Source organism: Silene latifolia, chromosome 8 (genome assembly GCF_048544455.1).
Source record: "Silene latifolia isolate original U9 population chromosome 8, ASM4854445v1, whole genome shotgun sequence".
Taxonomy (NCBI): Eukaryota; Viridiplantae; Streptophyta; class Magnoliopsida; order Caryophyllales; family Caryophyllaceae; genus Silene; species Silene latifolia.
The window spans coordinates 62,388,237-62,407,587 of record NC_133533.1 but is presented as its reverse complement, the minus strand read 5'-3'; the positions used below and the strand labels follow the sequence as shown (position 1 = coordinate 62,407,587).

Genomic DNA, 19,351 nt, shown 5'->3' with positions numbered 1-19,351 from the left:
CAAGTGTCCTAGTTCTCCTCAGCGGAGTCGCCAATCTGTGGACATGAACCACATGCCGGTCTGCAGACGAGGGCCACCTACCGATCTGCAGTCATGGGCCACCTGCACGCCAAGCTAATCTGTGGACATGCTGCGGTGTTTTGAAAGAAATGCTCGGTGGCGTAAAAATGCTTTCGACCGGATCACTTTAGACCGGTCGGTTTCGTCTTGGCAAGGGTCTCGAAACGATGCAAGAGATGTTCGGAGTCACCACCAAGCATTTGTGGGATGCTTGGAACCCGTTCGAATCCACTTTATACCTAGGTCAACCAAGGCAAAAAGCGGTGTTTGACATAGGTACTAAAGATAAGGAATCGTCCTTCTTTATCATCCTATCTCTAGAATGATTCTCGTACGCCCTGGATAAGGTCGTCCACTATCCAAAGTTTTCTGAGTAAGAGGTGAAGGTACGTATTGGAAAGCGCTTTAATCGGACACCCAATCCCGCCCGCGGTAGCGACCTCTACTGATCGATCTTAGTTGGTTAAATGCAAAAATTGATAAAATGGGTAAATGCATGAATGCGTATCCACCAGTTTGTACCTAACATGTTAGCTTTCTATGTCGGTTATTTAATCTAAGTATCAAGTATTTGATGTCGAGTTGGATTTAATGATTATTTGCATGCAAGACAGAAATTAAACATCCATTTACCGAGTTAGGTTTATGGTGCATAACGTGATCCATTTGTCTTAGTAAGACATTTTGCAAATAAAACATAAAATGGGTAGATTCGTCATCTGATCCGTCCTATATTCGCGTTAACCGAAGTCAGGATCGTCCTAGACAAATTCTGGAAGGAAACAGGGTCTGCATCAGGCAGCCTATATAGGCGCGAGCCATCGGGCGATGTAAACAGACCTGTCCTGATTTGAAAATGGGAAAATGATTGGCCTGTTTAGTCGAGGGTCGACAAACGATTGAAGGGACATCTTCTGACCATTAGAAGGTTTGTAAAATGGTTTGAAAAGAGGGTATTTGAACCCGTCTTGATTTGAAAAGGTCGTTTAGACCGCTTTTGTGTTGATGTGAAGAACGGCACTTGAATGATTATCATTGTTTTGATAATATTCGATGTCGGGTTCGGTTTTGCAAGCTTGACATGAATAGTTTTGAAAATGATTATGAACTAATTGTTTTTAGTTCATATATTTGTAATTAGTCAATGTTCATCATCGTAATCGGGTTAAAATCCGACATGGTATGTAGAGCCAAGGATGATTTTGAATTTATGACTAATGCATTTGTTTTGAAAATGTAAAGAAATGAAATGAAATGTTTTAAAATACCTTTTAAAATTTAATTAACCAAATATTATCACCGAAACATGGATTAAACCGTCATGGTATTAAGAACCAAGGGAGAAAAATGTTTTATGGTTAAAAATTTATCATAAAAATGATTTAAAGTATTTGAAGTGGTAAAAACCGATTACAAATAAGAAATGAAAATAAAGTAGAAGAAGAGACCAAACACGGCTGGATTAAGGCCTGAGAGGGGCTTTAGGCGCGAGCCTGTCTGCTATACAAGAAGCCCCTGTCTCGGCTAAAAATCCGGTTTTGGCTCATTTATCCCATATTTGGATCATGTTATGCATGTTTTAGCATGTTATAGTCATAAAACAAATGAAAGACATGATAGAAGAGGATTTTTACACCCTCATACTTTCATGGTACACCCTAATACTTACATGCTAGGCTTGAGATGAGAAATCGACGGAAGTGTATCAACTTGTTTGGTCGGAAAACTAGGTTTGAAAACTGTTTTAGCAATGTAAAAAGAGTGTTTTAAGTTTAGTGATTGTGTAGTTGGTCGAGATGGTCGTCAAGTGATTTAATGCACGACGACGGTACCAAAAAATGTGTAAGGCTTGTGTTTTCGATCGGTAGGTCGAAAACACGTGTTGGTTTGTGACTTGAGAAGTCGAGTCTAGAATTTTAAGGGAGAAATGAGGGGGCGGACACTCGCGTAAATCTCAAATGGTGCCATTTGAGGGGTATTTATAGAGAAATGGGTGGTTGTGTGCGTTTTGAGTGTCGTGGCCGCATGGGCTGCTCGAAGAGGCGCGAGCAAATTCGCGGGTCTTCGGGGTGTCTTGTCACTATCACGCAATTGTAATCATGATTTTTTCGATCCAATGTTTTGGATATACTTGATTTGTACTTGACCATGAAGCATTCTGGGAAATACTTAACATAGAAGTCTTGAAAAGTTGTTTTTTTTTTTGACTCTGTTTGACTCGTTGTTGGTGTCGGGATTTTAATTTTGAGTCGATTTTTGGTCCGGTGTCGGTTTTGACTCTAGTTAGTGTCATTGTGACTCCGTTGTCATGCATTAAACACTCCAGGTACTTTTGAAAAGTTTTGAAATATTTTGTTTTCGAAATCGTTTTAATTTTTACGACGTATAGTTGCACAAAACTGTCGATTAAACGCTGCGATTCCTAAGCATGTTGTAGTCCGATAATCATCGGGTGTTTGTTGGAGACTCAACAAATATTGGGTATCAACAGGTGGGAGTCCTTTGAGTGGTGTTACGACTCCAAACTCAAAACTAGTAAGAGTCCAAAGTGACTCTCTAAAAGAAACAAGTTAAATATTATACATGTCATGGAAACATGAGACAAAAACAAAGCAAAAAGAGGGGTAGGAGACTCACAATGGAATAAGTTGGTACTAGCATAAGTGATCAACCCTGCATTGTAGTGCCCTCCTTCAAGTTTTGTCAACTATCAGTTGTCGCTCATCGCGAAATCCTCATTATCAGTAACCTCCATTAAATCGGAGGTTTCACCGTCATCTTCTTCTTAACTTGAACTTTCCTCTTCTCCCTCATCATCTTGGCAAGACCCACTACCTTCCCCGCTCTCATCATCAACTTCCTCCTCTCCCCTTGTATCCCTTTCTTCATCTTGAGAAGCATTAGGAAAGAACACTTTCCTATCCACTCAATTGGGCAAAGAACTTGAAGGATCAAGGAGTCCTTGCCTATTAAGATGGTAGAGGAGTGGATATTGGGCGTAGTAGGCATTCACCCGATTATTATAACTTTTTTATGCATATGTTGCATTAGTTGGGTCAAGTAGTCATTGCCCGCCATAGCACTACTTGATTTGAACTCGTGGTAGGCAAAGGGATATGGTGGTGTAACAATGGAGGAGGAGGGCTCTTCTCTTGGATTTCTTTGTTGTTTGATGATGGTCTCGGCTTGCTCGGAAACGGGCATAAGGTAGTTGGTCCGGTGGGTGAAGATGCAACAAATCTTGCTTGGTAAGACAAAGGAATTGGCATCCTTGATGAGCCACTCATAGGTATGGTCTAAGTTATCATGCTTGACCCATTGAAACTTGTGAATCAAATTGCTCATGATAAGAAGGTGGCTTCTTTTAACTGGTTTATAAGTGTTATCTTTGTTGAAATCCGGGTTAAAATGCCTTGCCCACCTCGTCACCAAGACTCCATTAACAATGAAAGCCGCACCATCTTTCCCATTCTCAATATCCAACCATCTTTTGATCAATAGTTGAAGAACATTGTAATCACTTTTGGGCTTCCCACCAACATTCAAGAAGGACTCAAGGTAAACAAAGTCTAATTCCGTCAAGTGATTGGCTTCCTTTCTAGCAATCAAAGTGTTTTCCATGAACTTGTACCAGTACCTTATACCCGGATGATGAATGTACAAGGCATGACACTCTTTGAAAGTAGTGAACTCACGACTGGAGATAGCTTGCCAAAGTGGTTTGGAATCAAATTCCAAAGGTTTCTTGTTGAATCGGTCATGGTTCTTAAGCCCAAACACTTTACCAAAATCACTCTTGTGCATTGTTCTAGTCTTGTTTTCGAGACGGAATTCTACATAATCTCGAGCCTCAATCTTATACTCCCTCAAGGAACTAATGAATTCCAATGTCAAGGAGGGGTATGTCAATTCATTCATTTCAAAGAGGGTTGATAACCCCATGGACTCAAAAAATGCCTTTGTTTGCTAAAGGACACCAAATTTACTCAAAGCATCTTGACATATGAATTTTGTAGCTAGAATATTTTTCTTGGCTAGGGATTCGAATGCAAGCCTATGCTTATCGGATAAGAAAGTTACCTTCGAATAATTATTTAATTGCTCTACTTCCGGGATAGAAGTAGTAGCTTCCTCGATAGCATTGACGGTTGATGGAGCTTGCTCCCTTTGTTGAACCAAGACCATTGTTTGGATGCTAGAGCTTGTTGTCTTTTTGAAAATGTTGGTGTTTTTGTTGCCTTGATGCCTCCCTTGGTCTTTACCATTGCTATTCTCCTTTAAAACTAGTATCAACAAACCAAGTTTATGCTTGAATGCTCCTATCTTCTACAAGTTTTAATTGAATGACCAGTCAATTTGGGGATTTTCGGATTTCTCCTAACCCTAGAGGAATTGATTGATTTGTGAAGAAATTGTTGTTTGAATGGTCTTATTGTTGATAAAGGAGTGATTTGTTTTTTTATTTGAGCAAGTTTGGACTTCATTGTTGTAATACCCCGTATTTTGATATTAATAATTTATGTAATTAATAATTAAAAGCATTTCTAATAATAATTACAAATAAGACGTTAAGTAAAATGTCAAATTAATAATCCAAGTCGGGAATTGGATTAGCTAATAATCGAGTGTTGGGCCGTGTTGTTAGAAATCTATATCTCATTATAATACATATTCATATATGTGATGATTTAATTTAGTCATAAAATTAAACATTGATCTTATGTATGCAAACAATAAAGAAAATAAGGAAGAAATCATCAACCCTTACATTGATTGTTTCGGATTATTGGGCACAAGTAAGATCTCCTTCTTACTTTTTCTTGAGCACTCCAAAATGGAAGACCAAGGATTCAAGTGTAGAATCCCTCCTAAGGATTTATACCCAAGTTAAACTATTAACAAAATTAATATTATTATTACTAGAACAATATTAATTTAAATAAAAATGACCCAAAAATATTTATTTTGGTTCTCTTAATTCGGCTAAGAGGAGGAAGAAAAAGGGAGTATTTTTATCTCTCTAAAACTCTTATTTTAGATGTGTAGAATGAATAATAATACACTACTTTCTCATGTACTGTATAAGGTAAATTATAGAGCAAAAGACCCTTGGCCTTGCTCTTGAAAAACCGGGTAAAGGGGGGTGGAAATAGCCAATGCATGATCAAGGTTCTCTTCACAAAGACAAGTAGGTTTGCATGGCTATTCCTTAGGTTAATGATTGTGTTTTCCATATAAAATAATCAACATAATATTTTGCCTAATACACCCTAAATTTCGGTACATATAGATAAAATGGACTCCATTTTATTTTTGTCAATTTGTCACATGTCACATGTCACATAAAATTGTTATGTATTTTTAACATATTAAAAATCAACGCATTAATAAAAATACGTGATATACAAAAGCGACTTTGTAATTCATAATTACTTGTACCAAAATATTTTACCAATTATAAATCACAACATCTTGTATTTAAAATAATTTATTCATTCAAATTCAATTGTTTCCTTAAACAATAATTTCATCTAAGTAATAAAACAATTCGATTACTTAGACCGTATCTTATTTAATCAAATTACAATGAGACACGTAAATATTACTTCCAAAATCGTCCGTCAATTTTAAGTAATTTAATTGACCCGTATCGTCATATGATCAATTAAATGATCAATTAAGAGTGTTACCCTTTAGGTATGACCTAAGGGGATCAACTGGTCACCACCGTCTCACGACAGTAATGTCAAACTCTAGTCAGCCAATCATTACCGATATGTGTGGACCAGTTGACAGTAAAATATTACTTCCCAATTGTATTCGCTAAAATGAGATTTAAACATGTGATCATCATGATCAACAGTTGTGATCGCATTATTGTCGGAGGACACATATTCCAACAATCTCCCACTTGTCCTCGACAAGTGTGCGTCACCAATTCTCTTGTCCCATTAATATCTCCCACTCAATGCAAGGTGTCTTTCAGGTCGTACTTGCAAGTGATCATATCGAGAGTGGTTTCCTCGATCTGGAGAATAACTGATTGACCGGATTTATCCACCATGGATACATTCCGAGCGTGGCCACGCATTTCTAGTTCATTACTCCTCGAGTGGCCCTGAGATATTGTTATAACCCTGACTAGGGGTGGATAATTCCTATCGCACTTATTCCCTTCGACTAGCCACAGCCATCATGACCCAAAATATGCCCATTTGACCCCATCTACGAAGGTCGTAGTAACACAAATCAAAGTTAATCTGAAACTGTGCCATCTTAGGCGAACAGTCTTTAGTCAAAAGAATCGACTCATTAGAATACTATAGTAGCTCTCGCCACGACCAGGCTATATAAATTTTCCAGAACTCTATAAGCGGTCATAAGGCCCGACAAGGTGTTCTCAACAGTCTGCCTATGTGATCGACTAGTCATTCTCATATGACTCCATGGCACTTGAACTTGCCATCAATCGCATCACACTCTAGTTACTTCGAGACGTCACCTCATATAAGTAACTATGGGCGAATACAATGCTAATCCGTGTTCACCTTAACGGGGTTCAATTGTCTCTACAACCCGTTTGGATGTAACAAATTAAAAGGTGAGTTAATAATTACTCAAACGACAAATGTCAACATCACATTCGGGTAGTCAATACCGTATTATAACCTTGTGATGCATATCGTAAGTGTATAAACACCAGACGATTGTAATGGAAGTTTAACATACCATGTGTCCACGTGTTCAAACTTCTTAATCGCATTTTCCTTTACATTCATGTTATCTCTCATAGCATGAACCTTAATCGCATTTTCCTTTACTTCCCTGTCGATTATCACATAACCAATGAATTTTTGGTGAATGATATAACTTGCACTGATCAAGTACTCCACCCACTCACAACGCACTAGGTAAATGTTTTGTAGAGTCCTGCAACAATTGTCAAGATGGTTTAGCCTAGCACTTCTCACAAGTTCTAGCATAGTAGAAAATATTAGTTTTGAGTACCTTCTTACTTCAACTAAGTACCTTTCTAAACTTCTTATTTCTCCTTCTAGCTTGAAAAGCTTAGGATTTTCATAAATCTTTACATGTGTTCGAACTTTAATATGTGCAACCTCTTGACACATAACAGAGTCTTTTGTCCAACACTGAAATCGCTCATCGGTTCTCCTCGAGAATTCATGACGATTCTTCTATGGCTTGCCAATGATTCATCATGCTCTTATGCATATGATTCATTATTGGACATGTGCATGATTATTCTAATGGCGGAAACATTAGTAACTAATAATCATGTGATCAACCATTCTTAGGTTCAATGAACGACCATGACTGCTAATGGCAATTCCATTTTCATTGTCATGAATAAGCTATGTTTCTCGTTGATTCGATGTGTATATCTCAATACTTATCCAACATCTCATGATGTGATTGGATTCATCATAGTCCATTTTCATCCAGAATTGAAAACTCAAATACTTCTTTGTGAAAGAAAGTATTAGCTCGTCATTATCAATGAGTAATGAGTTATAAACTTTTATAAGATGATTGCTCCCACTAAATTCCATGTCTTCACATGATAATTTCCAACTCCCACTTAATTCCACATGTTTCGTAATTGACTACTCAATTGAAACATTTCAAGAATTAAAATATATTTTGCTTTGCTAAGTTATTAAGATAAAACCATATATGTTCCCATCATATCCTTTCAAAATACCTATTTTGAAGAGGTCTCATCTTAACCTTATGGAAAGAGATTTTAATCTCTAATTCATTCATTTTATAATGATGCGTAGCAATGTCACTATTTAAATATGAATAATATCTAATACACGTCCTTCAAAATACCCTTTTCGGAAGGAGGTTTAACCATTTCATTATCATAATGAGGTTAAGTAATGACATTAGAGTGGTTAATACTTAACTTAGCTATTGTGGATATCGGTATATCAATCCTTGCAACTTCTAGTCATAAATCTCATTTATTTTCTAGGATGTAACTTTGATTCATTTAGGCTCTTAATTAAATATCAATATTGAAACTATTGGTCAAAAATATCATAAACTATTCAATTAAGACTTTACATTAGTCATTCTTATTCCAAAACTTTCTTTTGGTCTCCTCGTGTAGTTATCTTGAGAACATATTCTTTTGATTACTTCATTTGGTCTCTTTTGTCATGTAGATCTATTCGAGACCATAGATCTCATCTATTCGTGTATACTATATAAATAGATATACCTTTATTCAAATTATTCTTCCTTGCGTAGATCTCATTTACACAAGTACACAAATTTATCTTGGTGTTCTTTGTGTCTTCATTTTTCTCCCACTCTATCTTTAGAATGAATACGCTAGAGATTCAAAGATAGCTTATGAGACACAAATAATGATTTTGAAGTAGAAGGAGGACTATCTCATAGGTTGACTAATTGTTTTAAATTTGATAAGTGTACTTGGTGATTGACATTCCTTTAAGAGATTTCATCAACTCAATATGACTTTATAATTGATAATATACAAGCCTTAAGCTTGTGGGCATATAATGAATCCCATCATTATAGTTGTCTATTAGATCACTTTAAGTGAATGATCATATGTTTCTATGAGCAAGCGGATAAAGACGAATTTTAGAACAAGGATAAAATACGATAAAACGGGTGACTTGGGTTGCAAACCAAGCCACCATTATCCAAAATACAACCAATATCCAAAATACATTTCCATGTCGAACACGAAAATCAAAAGGTTCTAAAATCCGAAACATAAATTAAAATAAGACAATAAAAAGACAAGCTTCATGGAAGCTACTCCTAGCTTCTCGATGGTTTCTCAAGCTTGCTTTTCTTTTCCCTTGTCATTGCTTGGTGGAGGCCCTATTTACAATAAAAAGGGGATACATTATCACAACTTTGTATCACAATACCATAGTTGAAATAGAAACATAAAAGAAAGGATAGTCATTTACCTACTAGAGTGATCTTTCCAGCTTTAATGTCACCAAGGTAATTGGAACAATTTCTTTTCCAATGTCCAACACCATCACAATAATGGCATTTATCAAGAGGACCCTTCTTGATCTTGGAAGTGCTAGCTTTATAAGTCTTAGCTTTGTTGAAAGTGGGAGCTTGCTTCTTACCTTTCTTCCCATTCTTTTTGAACTTCCCCTTACTCTTGGTGCTTATGTTAAGCACATCCTTGGGTGGGTTAACATTTAACCCCATGTCTCTTTTGGCTTTCACAAGTAACTTGTGCAACTCTTCAAGAGACACGTCCTTGTCTTGCATGTTAAAATTCACCCGGAATTGAACATATGCCTTGACTTTGGATAAGGAGTGTAGAATCCTATCTACAATGAGTTCTTTGGGGATTTCAACTTTTTGAATCTTCAAAGTCTCGACTAGCTCCATTAATTTGAGCACATGAGGGCTAACCTTTTGGCCCACTTTAAAGTCGAGATCAAATAATGCCGCGGCCGCCTCATATTGGACGATCCGCAGAGTTTGTGAAAACATTGTCACAAGCTTGGAATATATTTCATTAGCGGTGCCCATCTTAAAGGCTGTCCTTTGGAGATCCGCCTCCATCGCAAAGATCAACACATTTTTCATTGCGGCGGACTCATTATGGTAAGCCTCATATGCTTCCCTAGTGGCGGCACTCTACCTAGCATTAGGTTCGGGTGGAGAGGCCTCGGTGAGGTAACGAAGCTTGTCGTCACCTTGGGCGGCTAATTTGAGTTGGGCATCCCAATCGGAGAAATTTGACCCATTCTTTTCAAGTTTACAACGATCCATGAAGGATCAGAGCCATGAAGTATTTGTGAGAGGTGTGGCGTTTGGGTTTGGAGTAGCCATTTGATATGAGAAATAGAAGCGGTCTACAAAACAAAATATAGAAGGAATAAAACATATGCCGCTTTCATAATAATAATACTCGTAAAAATATTAATCTAAACAAGTTTTATTGCATTTTTCTAGTGACCTCTACCCAACTAGATAAATGATTCCAAGACCCAAATTCATATTAACTTGGGCACGGTGTGGCCGATGAAACCCTTATCAATATAACTCGGTGGATTAACTCTTTAATCGATTCTACTTTTAGAACTCTTGGTTGATAAAATTACATTAACATTTTATCTTTAGCCCAAAACACATCCGACAAGGGCACGGTGTGGCCGATAAAACCCTTATCAAAAACTTTTGTTGAGTTCAATCCAAATTTCGAATAAATGTGTCCATGATCCAAACCCACATTAACTTGGGCACGGTGTGGCCGATGAAACCCTCATCAACATGAATTCGGTGGATAGACATTTATCACCCACTTCCCCTACGTAACAAGGTTTGTACCCCGGTGTGGCCGAGTGTACTCCCTCACGAAATAGGTTTTCATGGTTTCTATGCTTTGGTAAGGCTATGTCTCAATTGATTATTTTTGCGAGAGGTCATGTCAATTTATTATCTATCACGTTTTAAGTGAACTAAAGCGGTGAACTACGATAATTTTAATTGACACGGTCGACAAACTCGATAAAATGATGATGCATGTTTTAGTTATGGCGATTTAGCGATGCATGCGACATATAAATAAAATGCAAAGCATAAAAATCCTAGTATGACCTTCCTAAAATAGAAAATCTAATTAACTATTACATATTCGGAAACCAACTCCATTGGTCCTTTGAACTTCGGTTTTAGCACGCATCTCGAGGTAACACCGTCATTATGTATCGCCTTCTTGAGTAACACCGTCTTTAAGAAACTCCGGAATAAATAAATTACATAACAAATTACATAATTTCCTATTATACATTTGTAATTAAAATAAAATAAATCTATTAAATTACAAAACGGTGATATGAGATCACAATAAATTACAACCGAATCGATATTCCCATACATTTCGGGTAATACCAATTAAAAAAACTAAGGCCATACTAAGTAAAAATTACATAAAATAAAATAAAATTATGACAATCATAAATAAAATGTAGCATTATAATATGTATGAACATGCCCAATTTTATGCTAAATCACCTTTAAGGAGCCAATATTGTATATTAAACGGTTTTTACGGATATGCGTGATTCAACGTTTTATAATCACAATAATTACATAAATTCATATTTATGCACAAGTTAATTACCCTAACCTCTTAGGACTAAAAATTAGTCTTCACTAACTATTTGACTATAATTAACTTATATTACTTAAAATTGTTCATTAATGGACTCAAAATTATAATAAAAAGTTATAAACTTCAAATAAATCTCCAAAAAATTCAAATAAATTTGAAATTTGAAATTTAAACTCATGAACATTCTGGAAAAAATACCATGACACTCATAATGTTTAAAAACTTAGGTCAAAATTTCGAAATATTTATCGGAAAAACTATGTTGCGGTTTATCGGATTTATCAATTATAATCATAAAAACATGAGAAAAATTATATTCATCAACTTTTTAATTTTAGATCTTAAATAGGTAATAAAATGCAATATGTGACGTTTTTCCTTAGTCATGGAGTATGTTTTAGCAATTATTCACTAATTAAGTAACTATTTATGTTGTTTTTCGTCAAAAATTCATAAATCATGCATAAAGACTTCAATATAGCCTATTATTTTACACACATCTTGTAAAATTGCAAGTGACAACATACTAAATTTCTATGACCAGATTCGATATTTATCTCATATTAACCTATTTTTCATCTAAATCCGATTTTTATCATGAAAAAACCATATTTCGAGCATAAGAACTCCAAAAATTATGAAAATTTACAGGTCATCTAAAAATAATATATGGGAAAAAATATCCAAAAACCACTGTAAAATTCGAACTTTAGCTAATTTTAGTCCGAAAATGACATTTTAATAATAAAATCACATTTTTAATGCCATTATTATATAAGATGAACAATTAAAAATCCATAAATTAACCAAAATATCCTAAATACATTTTTGGATCAGAAACTTTAACATGTATAAAATATTTCGTGATATATCATAATAACACAAATTTACAAGTTTTATATGTTAATCGTATAACTCGGAAAAACTATAACCGATTTGCATGCAAACAACCTAGGCTCTGATACCACTTGTTAGAAATCTATATCTCATTATAATACATATTCATATATGTGATGATTTAATTTAGTCATAAAATTAAACATTGATCTTATGCATGCAAACAATAAAGAAAATAAGGAAGAAATCATCAACCCTTACATTGATTATTTCGGATAATTGGGCACAAGTAAGATCTCCTTCTTACTTGTTCTTGAGCACTCCAAAATGGAAGAACAAGGATTCAAGTGTAGAATTCCTCCCAAGGATTTATACCCAAGGTAAACTCTTAACAAAATTAATATTATTATTACTAGAACAATATTAATTTAAATAAAAATGACCCAAAAATATTTATTTTGGTTCTCTTAATTCGGCTAAGAGGAGGAAGAAAAAGGGAAGATTTTTATCTCTCTAAAACTCTTGTTTTAGATGTGTAGAATGAATAATAATACACTACTTTCTCATGTAGTGTATAAGGTAAATTATAGAGCAAAAGACCCTTGGCCTTGCTCTTTAAAAACCGGGTAAATGGGGGGTGGAAATAGCCAATGCATGATCAAGGTTCTCTTCACAAAGACAAGTAGGTTTGCATGGCTATTCCTTAGGTTAATGATTGTGTTTGACATATAAAATAATCAACACAATATTTTGCCTAATACACCCTAAATTTCGGTACATATACATAAAATGGACTCCATTTTATTTTTGTCAATTTATCACTGTGTCACATGTCACATGTCACATAAAATTGTTATGTATTTTTATCATATTAAAAATCAACGCATTAATAAAAATACGTCATATACAAAATCGACTTAGTAATTCATAATTACTTGTACCAAAATATTTTACCAATTATAAATCACAATATCTTGTATTTATAATAATTTATTCATTCAAATGCAATTGTTTCCTTAAACAATAATTTCATCTAAGTAATAAAACAATTCGATTACTTAGACCGTATCTTATTTAATCAAATTACAATGAGACACGTAAATATTACTTCCAAAATCGTCCGTCAATTTTAAGTAATTTAATTGACCCGTATCGTCATATGATCAATTAAATGATCAATTAAGAGTGTTACCATTTAGGTATGACCTAAGGGGATCAACTGGTCACCACCGTCTCACGACAGAAATGTCAAACTCTAGTCAGCCAATCATTACCGATATGTGTGGACCAGTTGACAGTAAAATATTACTTCTCAATTGTATTCTTTAAAATGAGATTTAAACATGTGATCATCATGATCAACAGTTGTGATCGCATTATTGTCGGAGGACACATATTCCAACACGTGTGCCACTGATTAATTGGACCGGAATTTATTATAATAAGGTGTGAGTATAATCGGGATTTGCACCGGGAATTTATAATAGATAATATGGAAATAATAATAATGGAAAAGTAATAAAAATTATATTAATTATCCTAATAATTTAATTAGTAAAAGAGATGTAAGGTAATTCTAATTATGGTAAAAGTAGTAATATATGATAATAATAATTTATGATGGTAATAATAATAATAAATCATACACTAATTAGAATAAGGTATCTATAATAGTTTCCTAATTGACCTTACATACTCTCTAATCTTACACTAAAAATACCATGTTAATTCTGAAAAGTAATTCATAAAAATAAGAGAAGGAGTTTAAGAGACGGAAAGAGTAAATAAAGCAAGCGATAAAAGGTAAGACTGTCACAACTCATGTTTATATCGTCTTAATAATTTAAGTTAAACGTTTATACACCGTATGTACCACCTTGAATAGTGTCGTGGACCTTAGTAGTTGCCCTTGACTGTCGTGACTCTAATAAGACAAACCTTGACCATATTTGACCACCGTGGGTGGTGTTTTGGACGTCTAAATAAGGGAGGTCGTGGGTGAGAATGACGGGGTTTGTGTCGTGTGTGGGTGTCAACGTGACCTGGGGTCTAGGTGGTTGGTTAGGGCGGCGGTAGGCGGTGCTACTGGTGGTAATGGGGTAGCCGGAGGTGGTGGTTGGTACAGTGGATGCCGGATGGTGGTGGCTGCAGCGTGTTGTCTTTTATATGGGTCGTGCATCGTTTCTGGGTAGTCGTGGGGTGTAGTGAGAGGTCGTGGCTAGTGGTGGGACCACCGTGGGTCAAGGGAGACCACGGTGGTGGCCACTGGCTGTCGGGGTGGTGGTATAGTTGTTGGTGTCGGGTTTAGAAGGGATAGTTATGGCGTGAAGGGTTGTGGGTAGCTAGTGGTGGTTTGGCTGGTGGTTTAGGGTTTCTGGTGGTTCTGGGTACGGTGGGGAATGGTGGTAACCATTAGTGGTGGTGGTGGTGGTCGTAGATAGGGGTTTGAAAGTGGAATTGTGTATGTCGGGTTTTTGGTAATTGGTGATGCTTGTGGCTGTTTAGGCCGTTGGTGTATGGGATGGTGGTGGTACTTTGGCTGGTGGTTGTGTGTTGTCGGGATACGTCGTAGAGCAGGCTTGAGGTCGAAGGTTTGGGTGGTGACGATGGTGGCTAGGAGTGTCGGATATAGGCGGGTGGAGGGTGGTTGTCAAACACGGCAAAGTGTGTGATGTTGGGTGTTGTTCACGTAGTTGTTGCATGGGAATGTGTGGTGAGTTGATTTATTTAATTATTGTTGGACGGGTTTATTTGGGGTGTTGACTCGGGTTTTGTAATTTAATCGGGTTTTGGAATATCGTAATGTTATAATTAATAATAAATAATTAATGTAAAAATTGATATTGAATTATAAATAAAGTATAAATAATTAATATTGGATAAATCATTATTTATGTTAGGTGAAGATTTGTGAAGAAATTATAATCGGGTTCGGTTGCATTAATTATTCCGATTCTTGTTGAGCTGCTTAGTTGGAAATTCGCTATCAAGGTAGGATAGCTACTCAATCGCTTTAATGTTTACTTGAATGATATTATCTGATTGTATTGGTTGAATTTGTTGGAATTGTGATGGATGATATATGATTTTTGGTTGGTTGCGTTGAGATAAATTGTTTAATGACTACCTCACTCGTGGATCGAGATGATTTGATTATTGACTACCTCAGCTCGTGACTAAGATGATTATATTGATTATTGGATTCCTCAGCTTCGTGTCTGAGATGGTAAGAAGTTGTGTTGCTCAATTGTTTGCATTTCCATATCATGAGCACTTGCATTGGATACCTCAGGACAGGTTCTGCAGGACTTGTTTCTGGGATGATGAGACTACCTCAACTTCGGTTGGGATGATGAGACTACCCCGGCCAAGGATTGGCGGGATGAACGGGAGCATCGGAGGATTGATCATGAGCATGCATTGCATTTGCATTTAGTATTGTTCTTGTATCCATTTATTGTGGTCGTTTGGCTATTCCTACTCAACCTCGTGGTTGACCGTGTATTCGTGAACACCTGTGGTGAACCTTAATGGAGAGCAGATTTGACAGGTACGAAAGATTAGCTGACTTGGGAGCTATGGGATGCGTGAGGACTTGGCCTATCTACTTAGAAGTTTAGACCACGTAGATTATGAGATCACTTTATTTACTTCCGCTGTGAGTTGTAATTATTTTATATTAAGATTTAGTTGATTAATTTGTAATACATATGTATTCATTAAAGTTTTAATATAAAGTACTTTGGTGAGTTGGACTTTGTTATTCACTACCTCGGGAAACCAAGATGGTAACAGTCTTATTTATTTGGGAATGTCTAGCTAAAGGCTCCTGAATAAATGGGGTGTTAAAATTGTGGTGAATTTGGATGAGAGATTGTTGTTTTTGGATGAGGGTTTTGAAAGTTTAAGTGAGGGAAAAATATTGTGTGTGTGTTTGAATGAAATGAAATGAAATGAAGAAGAATGTTGGTCCCGTGTTTTGGTTATATAGCAGGTCGGGACGGGCGGATAGGGCTGGAGTCGGGCGGATATTCATCCAGTGGAAAATAAAATCTACAAGGCTTTGAAGACGGGCGTCTTGGAGGCAAGTCGAGCGGATTTTCGTCTGGCTCGCTCGACTTGTGTTGGAGACGAGCAGATTGTCATCCAGTGCAAAATTTATAATTGAGAGCTCGTCCAAGACCCACGACCTGTGCTAAGGTCAGGCGACTTGAGCATTGAGACGCTCGGGCTGTAGCCGGCTCGGGCAGATTTCTTTCCAGAGCAGATTTCCACGTTGCATCCCTTTCTCAGTCCCCACGGGCTCAGGTCTGCTCATGGGGATCTTCTCCCCGTGTCAAATCTTCTTCTTTTTCTTCTTCATTTCTTCTTGGGTAGCATTACAAAGGCTTGATTAGCCTAGGCATGTGCTTCCCCACACTTGGATCATTAAACACTACACATTAGAAGCACATTAAAATCCCTCCCTCACTTGCTCTCATGTTACACAAATTCGTCAAACAAAGCATGTAAAATGCAATGCAAAAATGAGTAATGTACAAAATAAATGAAATACAAGTTAAGAGGTTAGAATATATACAAATTGTGGTTTAGGGAGGACTCCACCAAACTCTCCTTCTCTTGAGAGGTGTCAAGGGGGCAAAGCCAAGGTGTTGTTGATGTTGATCAACTCCTTGTAGAAGTAGTCAAAGGCTTGTTCATTTTCATGGTAAAGGTCTTGTATAGACCCTTGCACATTGTTGTCTTCATTGTTGTAAATCGAGTCAAAGTGTTGACGAGGATCCATCAAGCCTTGGTCTAGAGTCATAGCATTCCCAATGTAGGGATTAACCAATCCTTCAAATTCATCATCCCATAGATCGTACACTTCATTTTCTTTCTCCCCTATGTAGGGTGGATCACGAGTTGACAAGAGCAACTCTCCTTCCTTGTTATCATGGCCAATGAGGCCTCCATCAATACTTGTCATGGGTGAGCTTTGCAAGCTCTCATTCTTGTTGTAAAAAATTCCATGCTCTCCGAATAGAGCCATTTCAACATCATCAATATATTTCTTCCAATTGGGTGGTGTGTCTTTTCCCTTCTCTTTGAGATTTCTATCTTTCCCTTGTTCTTTGAATGTAGGTTCCTTCTTTTTCTTGTCACTCTCCCGAGTATAGTGATCAACCATGAAGCATGGCTCAAACAAGTTGGGAGCTCTCATAGTCTTATCAAGATTGAAGGTGATTGTTTCATCACCTACTTCAAGGGTGAGCTCTCCATGTTTCACATCGATCCCCGCTCCGGCGGTGTGTAAGAAATGTCTTCCTAGAATGATTGCAATGTTAGCATCCTCCTCCATATCAACAATGACAAAGTCCACCGGTATGAATAACTTTTCAACTCTCACGGGTACATCTTCCCATACCCCTAGTGGTTTCTTTGTTGAACGATCCGCCATTTGTGAGGTCATGTTGGTGAACTTGAGCTCTCCCACTCCTAGTCTTTCACATACCGAATATGGCACGACACTCACACTTGCATCTAGGTCACATAGTGCCTTGTTGATTGTGGTATCACCAATGGTACATGGAATGGAGAAGCTTCCCGGATCTTTGAGCTTTGGAAGGGAATTCCCTTGTTGTATTTCACTACTCACCTTTGTGAAGGCAATGGTTTCCAATTTTTGGATGGACTTCTTCTTGGTAAGTATATCTTTCAAGTACTTAGCATAGGCCGGAAAATGGTGGATTAGCTCCGTGAATGGTATATAAACCTCCAAGTTCTTCACAATCTCCATGAACTTTCCAAGTTTCTCATCAAACTTAGGCTTAGCTTGGCGACTTGGGAATGGAAGTCTAACCATAATAGGCTCTATGTCAACTTCTTTAGCCTTCTCTTCACTTCTCTTATTTGATGAGTCATTGGTAGTTGTCTCCACCACCTTAGGATTTCTTCTTAGTGGTTCATTCACATCACTTTGTTTGTCATTCTCTTCAACAATTCCTTCTTCAATTGGCATCTTTGGTCCCTCATATCTAGTATCACTCCTCAAGTGGATAGCATTGATGGTCTCATGTCTTCTAGGAGGATTACCTTGAGGAGGTAATTGTCCCTTTTGTCTTTGGGAGCTAGAAGAGGCCAATTGAGACAATTGAGTCTCCAAAATTTTGGTGTGAGCAAGGATATTGTTGATGGTAGTTTCTCTGGCTTGACTATCCCTTTGCATTTGAGCAAAGAAATCTTGTTGGCTCTTTTGCATTTGGAGGACCGCTTTTTGAACATCAAAAACTTGGTCATTGGGTTGATTGTAGTATGGTCTTTGAGTAGGATTTCTCATTGGAGGAGGTGTATATGTGGGTTGATGGTTTTGGACATTTTGGCTCTTGTATGAAAGATTTGGATGAAATTTGGTATTCTCATTGTAGTAGTTGGAATAAGGTGTACCATTTTTGTATGCTTGGAAAGCATTCACTTATTCATTTGTTCCACTACATTTATTTTGATCATGTCCCAAGGTTCCTCAACTTTCACACACGCCATTTGGGATTGAGGATGTTGCCATCATAGCATTGACATGTTGTTTGGGTGATTTGGAAGCTTCATCAAGCTTGGCCATGGCTTTCTCAAACTTCAAGTTTATGGTGTCGATATGAGCACTTACTTGAGCACCCAATTGTGTGATGGAATCCACCTCATGCCTCCCTCCTCTAGTGGACATTCGTGGCCTACTATATTGGAAATTATGAACCGCCATCTCTTTGATTTTAGCCCATGTTTGGTTATCATCAACCTCGGTGAACCTCCCATTGGAGCCCATATTAAGCACATTTCGTGAGTCTTCATATAAGCCATTGCAAAACTGTTGAACAAGGAACCATTTACTAAGTCCATGGTGAGGACAAGAGAGGCAAGTATCCTTAAATCTCTCCCACGCTTCATATAATGATCCCTCATCCATTTACTTGAACCCGGTGATTTGGGCTCTCAACATGTTAGTCTTCTCCGGAGGATAGAACTTCTTGTAGAAGGCAAGTGCTAACTTATTCCATGAATCAATACCAAGGGTAGCCTGGTCTAGGCTCTTTAACCATTGTTTTGCGGTTCCGATCAAGGAAAGAGGAAACAACACCCATCGAATTTTGACTTGGGTTACTCCGGTTTGAGAGATTGCATCACAATAGTCACAAAAGGTCTTCATATATAGATGAGGATCTTCACTAGGCATCCCTCCAAATTGACTTCTCTCAACTAATTGTATGAATGTGGATTTGGCAACGAAATTTCCGGTTAAGTGAGGTGGTGCTGGAGTACCATTTGGTAGGT

At 37.0% G+C, this 19,351-nt stretch overlaps 1 non-coding gene across 1 annotated transcript; it reads left to right on the top strand.

Moving 5' to 3' along the window:
- The first annotated feature begins 18,912 nt into the window (after positions 1-18,912).
- On the top strand, positions 18,913-19,019 carry LOC141597916 (small nucleolar RNA R71). The gene has a single exon (XR_012523126.1). It is a non-coding gene; the product is annotated as a small nucleolar RNA R71 (small nucleolar RNA).
- The last annotated feature ends 332 nt before the right edge of the window (positions 19,020-19,351 follow it).